Source organism: Nycticebus coucang, chromosome 1, assembly GCF_027406575.1.
Source record: "Nycticebus coucang isolate mNycCou1 chromosome 1, mNycCou1.pri, whole genome shotgun sequence".
Taxonomy (NCBI): domain Eukaryota; kingdom Metazoa; phylum Chordata; class Mammalia; order Primates; family Lorisidae; genus Nycticebus; species Nycticebus coucang.
The window spans coordinates 41550322-41564783 of NC_069780.1; positions in this window are offsets into that span (position 1 = coordinate 41550322).

The window sequence follows — 14462 nt, forward strand, 5'->3', positions numbered from 1 at the left end:
AGTGTGCCAAAACCGGTCTCACTCTGCCCCTGAGGGTTAGGGCTGCAAGGTGGCTCAGACCCCACCCTTAGGCTACTTGGTTGCTGGGTTACCAGCTCCCACCCGATTCTAGTTCTCCGAGCCTGAGGGCAGAGCTTTCTGGGGCAGATCGCTCACAATGGCTCCCTGTGACCCACAACCAAGCACTATTAGCTCTGTCTGGCTCAGCGGCTCAGACTGGGGGCCCTAGACAACGGCCAAAGTTCTCCTCACTCCCGCTCAGGCTCTCCCCAAGGCAGTTCAACTGAGTGCCAAGTCCAAAGACACCAGAACAGTTCACAGGTAATGCCTTTCTGGTTTGCAGTCTTGCTGCTACTGAACTTACAGTTGCGGGCGGGTTTAGACAGATTAAACACACGCAACCACTTGCCATTTTTCCACTGTTTTAGTCCTCCTCTTGGGGTCCAGAAGTCTCTCGCTGACTCCCTGTATCCTCACAGGGGCGATGATAGGCAGATCCCACCAGCCAGAGATGCCTGGAGTCCTATCTCCCCAGACTCACAGTGCCCAGCTGCAAGGAAGCTGTTACTCGGCCGCCATCTTGCTCCACCTCCCATAATCTTAAAATTCTTAAAATTCTTACAATCTTAAAATTCTACCAACAAAGGTACCATTAAACACACACACACAATGAAAAGTGCGACATAACTTTCTAACAGAAAGTTAAAAAGTAATAGCCACGTGCAATGGCTCATGCCTATAATCTTTACAGGCATCCTCAAACGTTTTAAACAGGGGGTCAATTCACTGTCCCTCAGACTGTTGGAGGGCCGGACTACAGTTTAAGAAAAAAAAACAACTATGAACAAATTTCTATGCACACTGCACATATCTTATTTTGAAGTAAAAAAACAAAACAGGAACAAATACAATTACACCCGCCTCATGTGGCCTGCAGGCTGCAGTTTGAGGACCCCTGACCTCAGCACTTTAGGAGGTCAAGGCAAGTGGAACCCTTAAGCTCATTAGTTTGAAATTAGCCTAAAAGTGAGATCCTATCTCTACTAAAAATAAGTAAACTAGCCGGGCATTGTGGTGGGTGCCTGTAGTCTCAGCTACTTGGGAGCCTGAGGCAAGAGGATTATTTGAGCCCAAGAATTTGAGATTGATGTGAGCTGTGATACTATGGACATGACCCAGGACAACAAAGTGAGACTCTGTATCAAAAATTTAAAAAAGTAGTTACAAAGCAGTCAAAAATTAAAACATAACGTCACAATCTAAATTTGGTGATTCTATAATGAGATAATCACAGCTATGAAGGAATTCATGCAATCATAACTTTGGAACCTAAATTTGGCAAGTCTTTATCGAAATAATCACAGCTGTGAAGTCATTCATCTTATCAGAACACATTAAGTTTGGTAAAAGATGGTCAGATAGTACATAGTGATGACCACAAAATATTAGGAAGAAAAATGACAAAATAATGGAAAATATAAAAAATATCTAAAACTAGACAAATATTCAAAACCATTATTCAAGAAGATTTTCTGAAATAAAAGAAAGTGTCTATAAGTTGAAAAAGCACATGTACTCAGAATGCACATTAAAAGTTCTTAACACTTTTCTAAGAATCGATTTTTTGTACCATTAATCTTCTTTTGTTCTCAATTTCATTTCGTTCTGGTCTGTTCTTGGTTTTTTGTTTTTTTTTTCTTTGCTGGGCTTGGGATTGGTTTGTTCTTCCTTTCGCAGTTCCTTGAGATGACTCATTAGATTGTTGACTTGTAATCTTTCTAATTTATAGATGTGGGTGTGTAAGGCAATCGGTTTCCCTATTAGGGCTGCTTTTGCAATATCCCACAAGTTTGGTAGCTTGTGGCCCCAGTGTCATTTAATTCAAAGAATCTTTTCATTTCTATCTTTATCACCTCCTTGACTCAATTATTATTTAGCAATAAATTATTTAGTTCCTATGGCTTTGTATGGGGACGTGTGTTTCTGTTGGAACTGATTTCTAATTTTATCCCCCTGTGGTCTGTAAAGATACATGGCAATTCACACATAAATAGAAGTCAAGACAAAAATTATATGATCCTCTCAGTAGATGCAGAAAAACTATTTGACAAAATTCAACACCCTTTTTGGATAAGAACACTTAAGAAAATTGGCATAGAGAGGACTTTCCTAAAAATAATAAAATCTATCTATGACAAATGAACACCAACATCATACTGAATGGAAAAAAACTGAAAACATTCCTGCTTAGAACTGGAATTGGACAAGGATGTCCACTTTCACCACTACTATTTAACATAGTACTGGAAGTCCTAGCCAGAGCAATTAGAAAAGAGAAGGATATAAAGTGTATCCACAGGGCAAAAGAAGAGGTAAAAAAATCACTCTTTGCTGACAAGATGATTTTGTACCTAGAAAACCCCAAGAATTCAACCAAGACACTCTTGAAATTGATAAATAAATATAGTAACATCTCAGGGATACAAAATAAATGTACACAAATCAGTAGCTTTCATATATGCCAACAACATTCAAGCTGAGAATCAAAGACACATTATGCTTCACAGTAGCATCATAGAAAATGAGATTCGTTGGAGTATATTTAAGAAAGGAGGTCAAGGATATCTAGAGAGAGTACATCAAAATATGAAAAAGAGTCATACTTTAAAGATCTCGAAAAAATATACTTCATTTTATATGGAATCAGAAAAAACTTCCAATAGCCAAGACATTACTCAGAAATAAAAAGAAAGCAGGAGGAATCATGCTACCAGATCTCAGACTATACTATAAATTGATAGTGATCAAAACAGTATGGTACTGACACAAAAACAGAGAGGTAGATGTATGGAACAGAATAGAGAACCAAGAGATGAGTCCAGCTTCTTACCATTATTTGATCTTTGACAAGCCAATTAAAAACACTCAGTGAGGAAAAGATTCCCTATTTAACAAATGGTGCTGGGGGAACTGACTGGTGACCTGTAGAAGACTGAAACTGGACCCACACCTTTCACCATTAACTAAGATAGACTCTCACTGGATTAAAGATTTAAACTTAGGACATTAAACTGTAAAAATACTAGCAGACAGTGCAAGGAAAACTCTTGAAGAAATCGGCCTGGAAGAATATTTTATGAGAAGGACCCCCAGGCACTTGAAGCAGTATCAAAAATACACTACTGGGACCTGATCAAACTAAAATGCTTCTGCACAACCAAGAACACAGTAAGTAAAGCAAGCAGACAGCCCTCAGAATGGGAGAGGATATTTGCAGGTTATGTCTCCAACAAAGGTTTAATAACCAGCATCCATAGAGAACTCAAACGTATTAGAAAGAAAAGAACAAATGATCCCATCTCAGGGTGGGAAAGGGACTTGAACTTTCTCTGAAGAAGACAGGTTCATGGCCTACAGATATATGAAAAAATGTTCATCATCCTTAATCATCAGAGAAATGCAAATCAAAACTACTTTGAGATATCATCTAACTCTAGTTAATATTAACCCATATCACAAAATCCCCAAACTAGAGATGTTGGTGTGGATGTGGAGAAAAGGGCACACTTCTACACTGCTGGTGGGAATGCAAACTAATACATTCCTTTTGGAAAGATGTTGGGAGAACACTTAGAGAACTAAAAATAGACCTGCCATTTGATCCTACAATTCCTCTACTAGGTATATATCCAGAAGACCAAAAATCACATCATAACAAAGATATTTGTACCAGAATGTTTATTGCAGCCCAATTCATAATTGCTAAGTCATGGAAGAAGCCCAAGTGCCCATTGATCCACGAATGGATCAATAAATTGTGGTATATGTACATCATGGAATATTATGCAGCCTTAAAGAAAGATGGAGACTGTACCTCTTTCATGTTTACATGGATGGAGCTGGAACATATTCTTCTTAGCAAAGTATCTCAAGAATGGAAGAAAAAGTGTCCAATGTACTCAGCCCTACTATGAAACTAATTTATAGCTTTCATATGAAAGCTATAACCCAATTATAGTCCAAGAATATGGGGCAAGGGGAAAGGAAAGAGAGGGGAGTGGGGAGGATGGGTGGAGGGAGAGTAATTGGTGGGTCACACCTACGGTGCATCTTACAGGGGTACATGTGAAACTTAGTAAATGTAGAATATAAATGTCTTAACACAATAACTAAGAAAATTCCATGAAGGCTGTGTTAACCAGTTTGATGAAAATATTTCAAATTGTATATAAAATCAGCACATTGTACCCCATGACTGCATTAATGTACACAGCTATGATTTAATAGTAAAAAAAAAAGTACAAAATGTGAAAAAGAAATTTCGGGGGATGTAAACAGATGAAAAAACATATCATGCTCATGGCTTGGTAGGATCAACCTTGTTAAACTGTCTATACTACCCAAAGTGATCTACAGATTCAATTCAATACCCATTCAAATACCAGTATCATAGTTTTCAGATCTTGAAAAAATATTTCTATGCTTCATATGGAATCAGAAAAGATCCCAAATAGCCAATTCTATCTTATGAAATAACAAATCTGGAGGCATCACTTTAGCAGACTTTAGGCTATACTACAAGGCTATAGAAATCAAAATAGCCTGGTATTGGCATTAAAATAGGGACATAGACCCATATATAAGAACAGAGAATCCAGATATAAAACTGTGTCCATATTGCCATCTGATTTTTGACAAAAGAAACAAAAACAACAGGGAAAAGAATCCTGATTCAATAAATGGTTCTAGGAGAACTAGGTAGTTACATGTAAAAGATTGAAACAGGACTTATACCACTCACCACAAACAAAAATTAACTCACAATGGATAAAAGAATTAAACCTAAGTCATAAAACTACAAGAATTCCAGAAGAAAGTGTTGAAAAAGCTCTTCTAGATATCTATCTAGGGAAAGAACTTATAAAGAAGATCCTAATGGCATTGACAGCAACATGAGAAATAAACAAATGGGACTTGATCAAGTTGAAAAGATTCTGGACATCCAAAGGCATCATCCACAAAGAAAATAGACGATCTACATAATGAGAAAAGATATTAGCATGTTAAACATCCAAAGAGGATTGATACTCAGAATCTACAAAGAACTCAAGCTTATCAACAAAGAAAGATCAAATGACCCCATATAAATTGAGCAAGAGACATGAACAGAAACTTTTCTAAGGAAGACAGACTGATGGCCAACATACATATGAAAAGATGCTCATTTCTAATCATCAGGGAAATGCAGATCAAAACCACAATAATATATCACCTAGCCACAGTGAGACTGGCTCACATCATAAAGTCCCCAAACAACAAATGCTGGAGTGGATGCAGAGAGAAAAGAACACTCACGCACTGTTGGTGGGACTCCAGACTAGTTTAACCTCTATGGAAAGGAGTATGGAGATTCTTCAAAAAGTTTAAGGTAGACTTACTATTTTGTCTTGAAATTCTTCTACTGTGGATTTATATAGAGGAAGAAAATTATAAAAAAGATACTTGCACTTGAATATTCATAGCAACACAATTCACAATTGCAAGGATGTGGAAATTATCCAAGTGCCCATCAATACATGAATGGATTAATAAAATGTGGTATATGTATACCATGGAATACTACTCGGCCATAAAAAGATGCTAACCTGGTATCTTTTTAATAACCTGGATGGAATTGGAGACCATTGACCTAATTGAAGTATTACAAATGGAAAAATAAATACCACCTGTACTCAATATTAAATTGGATTTAGTTGATCAATACCTATGTGCTCATAGGGAAGGAAAACTCAACGAAATTTGTATGTGAATGAAGGGAAGAAAAATGAGGGTAAATTTCCACCCACTGGGTACATTGAACAAGTTTATCATACATTTTCTCAGCAAGGGGCACCCCTATAACTTTGTCTTAAAATTTATAAAAGCAAACTATGTAATCAAAATACATATACCCCCTAATATACTGAAATAAAATTTCTAAAAATCTTAACATTGAATAAAATTCAACAAAATCATTAAACTTTAAGAGTTTAAGAAAAATATCCAGATAAAAAGAATAAATAACTTATAAAAGAAAATTAATCAGGAAGATATTAAACTTATCCCCAGCAACGTTAAATGTAAGAAGACAGTGAAATAACAGAGAATATTTGAAAGAAAAAAGTATGAGTAAAAACTATTGGCAAGATCATAAAGAAAACAGAGACATTAGGTACAAATTATAAATAAAGAAAGAGAAATGTTTTTAACGCAACAGACATTTGAAAAACAGTAAAATAATATTATGAATTTCATGCCACTAAGATCGAAAACTGAGATAAAATGGCAATTGCTCCCAAAACAATTGGTAGGAATTGGCTTAACAAGAAACATAAAACTGAAGAACCTGGTTTTTAGATAGGTCAGCAAAATGCTCTGCAAGGTTTCTGTTTCCCAGCAACACTTTGCAGATAGTAGTGGCTACATGACATATTTCTGGTTAAGGACACAAAAGCAGGTATTTGGTGATTTGTTTGGGATGTTTCTGTTAAAAATGGGACATGTTCTTTTGAGATGCACATTTCCCCCTTTCTATTTCTCCCTCTTAGAATGTGGACAAATGCTAGGGTAGAGCAGCCATCCTTGTACTAGTAAGTTTTAAAAATGTGCATGACCTAATAGAAAATACTAAGAGGCTGGAACACAGACGGACCTGTCACATCATTTCCGCCCTGCTTGCCTCTTCTGGGGAAATCCCACTGAGAAAAAAATGGAGCATCTCATATATTTGAGACACTTTCTTATTGTTTCTTTCCTCATAAAATACAATTTCAAATTGATACACGAGTATCCCCATATCCCCAATGTTTTTTTTTTTCCTTATAGGAGTGTGTGTGTGTGTGTGTGTGTGTGTGTGTGTGTGTGTGTGTGTGTGAGTCTGTATCTGTTTTATTTGCATTATGTTTTGGTGCTTCATCTGGTCGGTTGGTTGGCAGTTGTTTTGCTTTTTGTCTGTTGTTAAAATAGCTATCCTATCCTTGTTTTAGTTTCCAACCATGAAAAGAAACTTGTGTTCTTTCACTTTCGACTTTCTTCCATGCATTTGTTTTAAATGTGTCTCATAAACAGAATTACAGGGCTGGCCTTGAAGAACCTCCCTGTGTGGCACTTCCCGGGGCAACTTGGGAAACAGCAGGCTGAAGAAACTATCTACCAGCCAGTTCCCCAAGTGATTGAGTGAAGTACGTGGCACCCTCACTACATGCCCCATGCTGCTCCTTTCTACCCATCAACCTACCTGGTGTTGAATTGTTACATGAACAGGAAATAAGTATCCATCATCAATCATACTCTTGAGGATTTGTTTCACAAATTCTTACATTAAACGGTATAATTTTTCGTTATGATATTTGCTAGCCTATTTACTAATGTCTTGTTTTTTCTCATATTTTAATTCCTTTGTTTTTTAAATAAGTTTTTTCAAGTAAAATAAAATAAAACTTTTGCATTTTAATTTTCCAGTCTGATGAATTTTAAAAGGTATACACTTATGTAACTACCACTCCAAGCAAGATCAAATTAAATCATCCATAACAGACTGATTATCAACACCAAGTATTTTTAAAAATCTGTTTGAAGGCATGATATATATAGCAAACAAAATATTTATAGTTTAACTCAAATTATATTTAAGAAAAATGCATAATACAATTTAATAACTCTGCATTGATTAACTAGTAATGAAGACAATGATAGAGATAAGTGATGTGAAGTGCCCTTCAAGAATGGACAGAGTCAGATGCAATGCATGAAAATAACATATTGTATAATACTTCAGTCAGGATGCAGAAAAATTTTGCACATCTGGTTTTCAAACTGGGCTCCACAATACCTAGGAATTCTTGAGAGATATTTCTGGGATTTCCTTTTGAGGTTGAGGTGAAAGTAGGCTGAGTATTTGGGTATAACCTAGAAGAAAAGAATTTAACTAAAATTAATTAACTTTAATCACATAATAAATAAATTTTATTGTATACTAAAGAAAGAGGACTTTGGTAGCAATCATAGAGTTTATGAGTGAGGACAGGTTGGGCTGGGGGAGGCATGTTGGTCTGGATAAAGAAGAATTTGGAAAAGGTCCATCAATGTGGCAGCAGACTGGGTTCATAGGAGAAAGTTAAGTAACTGTGCGGTGACCATACACGGGATTTTAAGAAAGCTGATAAAATATTTTTGCTTCTGTGCTTTTTTTTTTTTCCTTTTACTCCAAACTTTTAGTAAAATAATTTCACAGATTATGATGATTTGGGACATAAAGGAGAAGTGAATGCATACATTTTAGAGAATAAAGTGCTGTGAAAAGCATTTAGGAGTCACAGAGCGTAGGGTAGGAACAGCTGAAAACTGAGATCTGAGGCAGAGATTTGTGATAAGAATTAGCTAATAAATACCCATGGCCTACACACATATACCTTCAGAAGTTTGGGAAGCATAAAACTTCCCATAGGAAAGAAGATGGGCTACAAAAATGTACTCAGCTTATTACAAGAATAGGAGCTTGTTAGAAGGCTGTCAAGTGGGAGAGATTTGAATATTTATAATTCCAATATAATTTATTAGGTTTGTTGGATAAGGTGTGATTTTAAGTGGGCAGAATTTTTTGAGCTTATTTTATAAATTGGAAATTTATGGCATCTCAAAATGTTTAAATACAACTAAATTATCTCTTCTGTGTGGTTTCTCTGCTTGGTAAAAGAATGTTAGTCACTACTAGTCTGTAAGGACTTTGTGGTTCAGAACATCATTTCTTATTTCTAAAAACTGGGGAGAGTTTATAGAGGTACTAAGAAGAATTTGTAAAGGATGGTGTTTCCTAATCTTTTAAACATAATAATCTATATTAAACATTTTATTTATTTTTAGCTGAGTTCTGAGTTTCTAAAGAGTAAGATCATTTTTAAAAGATCAATTGTCTAAATGGCAAGCATTTGGCAAGTCTTTTTGACTATGAATTTCTTTTCTTTTCTTTCTTTTTCTTTCTTTCTTTTTTTTTGGGGGGGGACAGAGTCTCACTTTGTTGCCTTGGGTAGAGTGCCCTGGCATTGTGGCTTACAGTAACCACAAAATCGTGGGCTTAAGAGATCGTCTTGCCTCTACCTCCTTAGTACCTGGGACTGTAGGCATACATCACCACATCCAGATAATTTTTCTATTTTTAGTAAAGACAGGGTCTCACTTTGTTTGGGCTGATGCTCAAGCAAATCTACCCACCTAAGCCTCCCAGAATGTTAGGATTACAGGTGTGAGCCACTATACCTGGCCAACTATGAATTTCTTGAATTGCAGAACTTTATTTTTGATCCCAGCTCCTGGAGCAGGTTCTGGTATGTGTTCAACTTATCATTTTAAAAGGACCACAGTGATCAGAAACAAGACAGATTCAGGTTTTGCGAAACCTAAAGTTAATTTTCATTCTTAAGAAAAAGAATGAAAACTTCCAATACACAGTTAAAAACAGGAATATGAGAACCCCTAAGCCTAAACTTCATTAGCTTCATGGGAAAATTGCCTGATGTAGATTTTAATTTTTTTCTCTTTTAATGCAATTTCTATCTTTCTCTTCCATGTTTCTTTATTAATGTTTGCCATTTTCTAAAACTATTACGTATTATAATTTTAGTTGTTTTTTTAAATGTTTTTGTTTTTGTTCCTTGACAGGAATAAAAAGCCAAAGGGCCAGGGTGGTGCCTGGGGCTCAAAGGAGTAGGGTGCTGGCCCCATATGCTGGAAGTAGTGGGTTCAAACCCAGCCCTGGCCAAAAAAAAAAAAAAAGCCGAAGGGTCATACTAAAAGTCCTAAGAAAAGAGAGAGATAGGTTTTGGATGAAATGAATTAATTATAGGTGGCGCCTGTGGCTCAGTCGGTAAGGCACCGGCCCCATATACCGAGGGTGGCGGGTTCAAACCCGGCCCAGGCCAAACTGCAACCAAAAAATAGATGGGCGTTGTGGCGGGCGCCTGTAGTCCCAGCTACTCGGGAGGCTGAGGCAAGAGAATCACTTAAGCCCAGGAGTTGGAGGTTGCTGTGAGCTGTGTGAGGCCACGGCACTCTACCGAGGGCCATAAAGTGAGACTCTGTCTCTACAAAAAAAAAAAAAAATGAATTAATTATATTTTCAAAGAAGTATTATCTTTACTTAAAAAACTAAGTTCCTGTGTTCAAATTAAATGACATATTTCCAACTGATATCATATGGTTTTCTAAATTAAATGTCTATATGTATTTAAAGTATTTCCTCTCCTAAAACCACATGATGGCAATATAACACAAACAGATTTAGTTTCGTCTCAAGGCCTCTTGTTTCGGGGCAATGCTGGAAGGATAGCTAATTTCCATTCTCTCTGTTACCAAAAGCTATTAAATAATTTGACAGAATTTGTCATGAAGAGATTCAATTTCCTCTTCACTTTACTATAGTTTATTTATAATAAATCAAGATTAAAAACTGTAATCATAACTTTTGCATATCTTTTTTTTTTATTAATTATGTTGTCATTAAACAAACTGGCCCAAGGTAAATCAGTCTAGAACACGCATCCTCAAACTTTTTAAACAGGGGGCCAATTCACTGTCCCTCAGACCGTTGGAGGGCCGGACTATAGTTTAAAACAAAAAACTATGAACAAATTCCTATGCACACTGCACATATCTTATTTTGAAGTAAAAAACAAAACGGGAACAAATACAATTTACACCGCTTCATGTGGCCCGTGGGCCGTAGTTTGAGGACACCTGGTCTAGAATCAAGACTGATTAAAGGACAAAGGATATTCATTGTAACATGTAATTGTGGAAACACAAATATGGCAAAGTTCATTCTTATTTAGTCTCCTTCTACCCAAACATCATATATAACATCTCCTCTCCAACCATTATAAATTATACAGTATATTTTGAACAATTAAGAAGAAAAAAACCTTTCGATACAGTAAGTCACAGAAACATTAACTACAAAAAGAAATGGGAATTTGAAAGTGTGATAGGTGCTGTGTTTTGAGATTCTATGCTGCAGCCACTTCTCATCTCTACTAGATGTTTCTTCTGTAAGAAGTGTTGGGACAGTCAGTCCTGGATTATAATGCCCTCGTGTGTCTGATGAATTTCTCCCTGCCTAACAAACATGCTTACGTGATGTCTTTCATGGGAAAATTTCCAGTGCTCATGGAGCTATGATGAAAATCTACACCTGAAGACCCCCACCAGGTTTAGCTCCAGCAAACATCCTTCGCACCCCAAGAACATCTGCCTCGGCTGAGGCATGAAAGGCACAGCTCACTCCATCGCCGTGTCAGCCGCCCACTTCTGCATCCTTAAAAACCTGCCTCCAAAGCCACCGTTGGGGCTGCTGTGTTTTGGCCACAACCCTCCCCTGTGTGAAAGCTTTACTCCAATAAATGCTGCTGCTTGGCCAATCTTAGTCGCCCTGTGACTCTTTCTGGCTGACCCTAAGGTCCTAACAATAAAAAGATTAATTAGAAGTTAGTTGCAAAAAATGCTGATTTTACTGAAATCTGAAAAATTAAGTAGCATTAACCAGGTTAAGTTCAATGTGGGGGAAGGAAGAAAAGCAGAAAGGTTTTCTTTAAAAGTTCTAAGATAACAATAGGCCTATATTTATAAAGATTTTAGGAAACTACTGGGCTGGTACATGCGTAGAAACTCCTTCCAGAATAACAGACAATGTATTGCAACTTGCACCTTCTTCCACTAAGAAAAAAATGCACAATGATCAGTGCACCTACCTGAGTTGTGGAGGGAGCATATTCTAAAACTGGGGATTCTGTTAAAGCCAGCTTCGAACGGCTTCCAAGGCCAGATAGTAATCTTGGAAGATCCAAGCAATGGTTAAGCAGCCAGCTTCTTTGGACATATGACCTGGCAGATCCCAGGGCACAACAGAATCTATGATAGAAAAAGTCACAATCTTAAGTCCTATTAGGAAAGTTTTGGTGTAAATCCTTAGCTGTAGATAAAGTTATGCCATCTTTAGTAGAGCAGCATATCTAAGCATTATATTGGGTTCTGCTAGAAACAGTATGTCTAACCACTGAACTTCACATGACTATGTGTTCAAAACATCTAAGCATGGCAAATTCTATTAGGTCTGCCAATTCAGGCAGATGCAGCATGATCCCAGAGTAAAATAACAGTGTCCATCTGTTATCAGGTCCAAGAATGTCCAAGGACACTTGGTTGCTGGTTTACTAGACCCTCACTCCCCAAAGCTCCTGCGTTTCTGATTACCATGCCCTTATCAGTATGTGAGTGCTCTACTTGTCCATTTCCAGTTATAAGTCAGCATAGAATATTAAGAGACATTCCGTTTATCTCAATTTTAAATTTATCCCTTGTATGCCTTCCCTTACTGCCTCAAGTTGATCAGTGCCAATTACCCCTGCCAGAATAGTGATTCTGTTCTCTTTCCAATGGCTTACTGGCATAAGGACTCTAAAGTGACACTTGCTATGTCTCTTGATTGAGGCATTCCTTCTTTGGAAATATGGACTATTAGAATTACAGAGCCTAAAATGCTGGTATACGTGCGTACAAGGTCTAATGATTAAGTTTGTGAATTTGTCCTAGGAAAAGTGCTAGGACATGTATCAGTACAACAGAGGTAAAATGTCATGGGGGACTTGGGCACGTATTTTTTCAACTAAGCTGTGCCCTTGGATACTAAGTATCACTATGGTCACCTTCAAAGTATTCCCTTTGGGAAGCTATGCACTGAAGCCGGGACCTAATCCACTCTCCAAAGAATTTTGGAACTCTTTCATTGGAATGGCCATTAAAGCCGTTGTTGTATTATCCTTTATGCCCTAAATATCATCAAAATGTCTTTCTATCAATATTACCTTTATTTTGGGGTGTTCCAATACAGTTATGTGTTGACTGGATAAAAACTCCCTCATGGACAGTGCTGTGCAGACTGGTGGATTGTCAGGATGCAAGAGCCATGAGTTGTTGGCCAAGATTATGAGTTAAAGTTTTCCTTTACTCTTGCCTAGTGGACACAATGTAAGGGTATATAGCACACCTCCTGGGTGCGGGACACAAGAGCAACAGGGACTTTGCCTACAAATGCAAACATTATAATCTAATCATTTGTATCCTCATATTAATCTGAAATTAAAAAACGAAAAAAGGTTTTCCTAATTGTTTCTCTATCAAAGTTTGCTTGGTCTGCTGTGTTTCTCACAGTCAGCCAATGATTTTGACATACAATTCAGTGAACTTTTGTAATGATTTTGGGAGTTATGCTCACTGTCCTGACCTTTCTTCATCAGTGATGCTTTCTCTCCCTTCGGAAAAAAAAAATTACGCCATTTGTATGCTGTTGTTTTCTTCATGGCTTTGTACCCATAAACTTGGACTAACATGTTCCTAAGTTCACTTCTACTCTTGCCAAATTTAACAAGAAATTTCATGTGTTTTTTTTTTTTTTGCTCCAATTCAAGCTCTGACATTCTCATGATGGCACACAAAAAGAAGCAACAACAGTAATGAACCCCACTCAGCACGACGTTGACACACATGGACATGAACACAGCTGTGAGACACTGATATACCAAGGTTGTGAAATCTTACTGACTTGCTGGTACAGGGCTGCCAGCATAAAGGCACAGTGGCAAGTTCACAAGCTTAATTGGCGGACCTTCATGAGAACCAAATATTGTGACTGTTGCTACTTCTATCTCTTGTTCTCAGGACCAATGTATTTGGCCACTTGAGACACAGTACCACATTTTGGCCATTGCTTTAAGATATGTATTATGTTTGGAAGCACAGCACACAATTCACACGGTGTCCTCTCCTAGTTGGTGTCTGAGCTTTCCTTTCAGAAATATGTTTCATCACCTTATGAGGCTTAGTAGGTTCTGGATAGTTGAGGTATTATCAGTCAAAGGGGAGGGGAATTCTACAGGAGTGACCATAAAGTACGGAATAATGGAAACCAAACAATTTATTGCTAATATAATACAATACAGAATATGGCAAATGACATTACATGATATGTTTCTTAATTTTTTACTTGTTACAATGCAAAATTTATATCAAACCCTACACACGTAGCTGTGATGTGCTGCTTCTCTGATAAAACAAAACAGAACAACAAATGTGTTCTTTTGGCATACAGCAGAAGTAAAATTGGTGATTCAGCCTATTGAGACAGAAAGGGATTATCTGTGTTTTCATATTTTATAGCCATCATGTAGCACAGGCGGTAGAGAAAGGAGGTATTGATCATAGTCTTGGAACAATAGGTGAGCCCCCTAACCTTGTGCTGATTTCCATGGATATGATGACCAAGCAGGAGCCTGAAGAAAGGAGCCTAGACGACGTATATGTGACATAAACAGAAAGTAGGTCTAGATGGGACCAGATGGCCTGTGGCAGATGACCTTGACAGCCTGCCTTTCTCA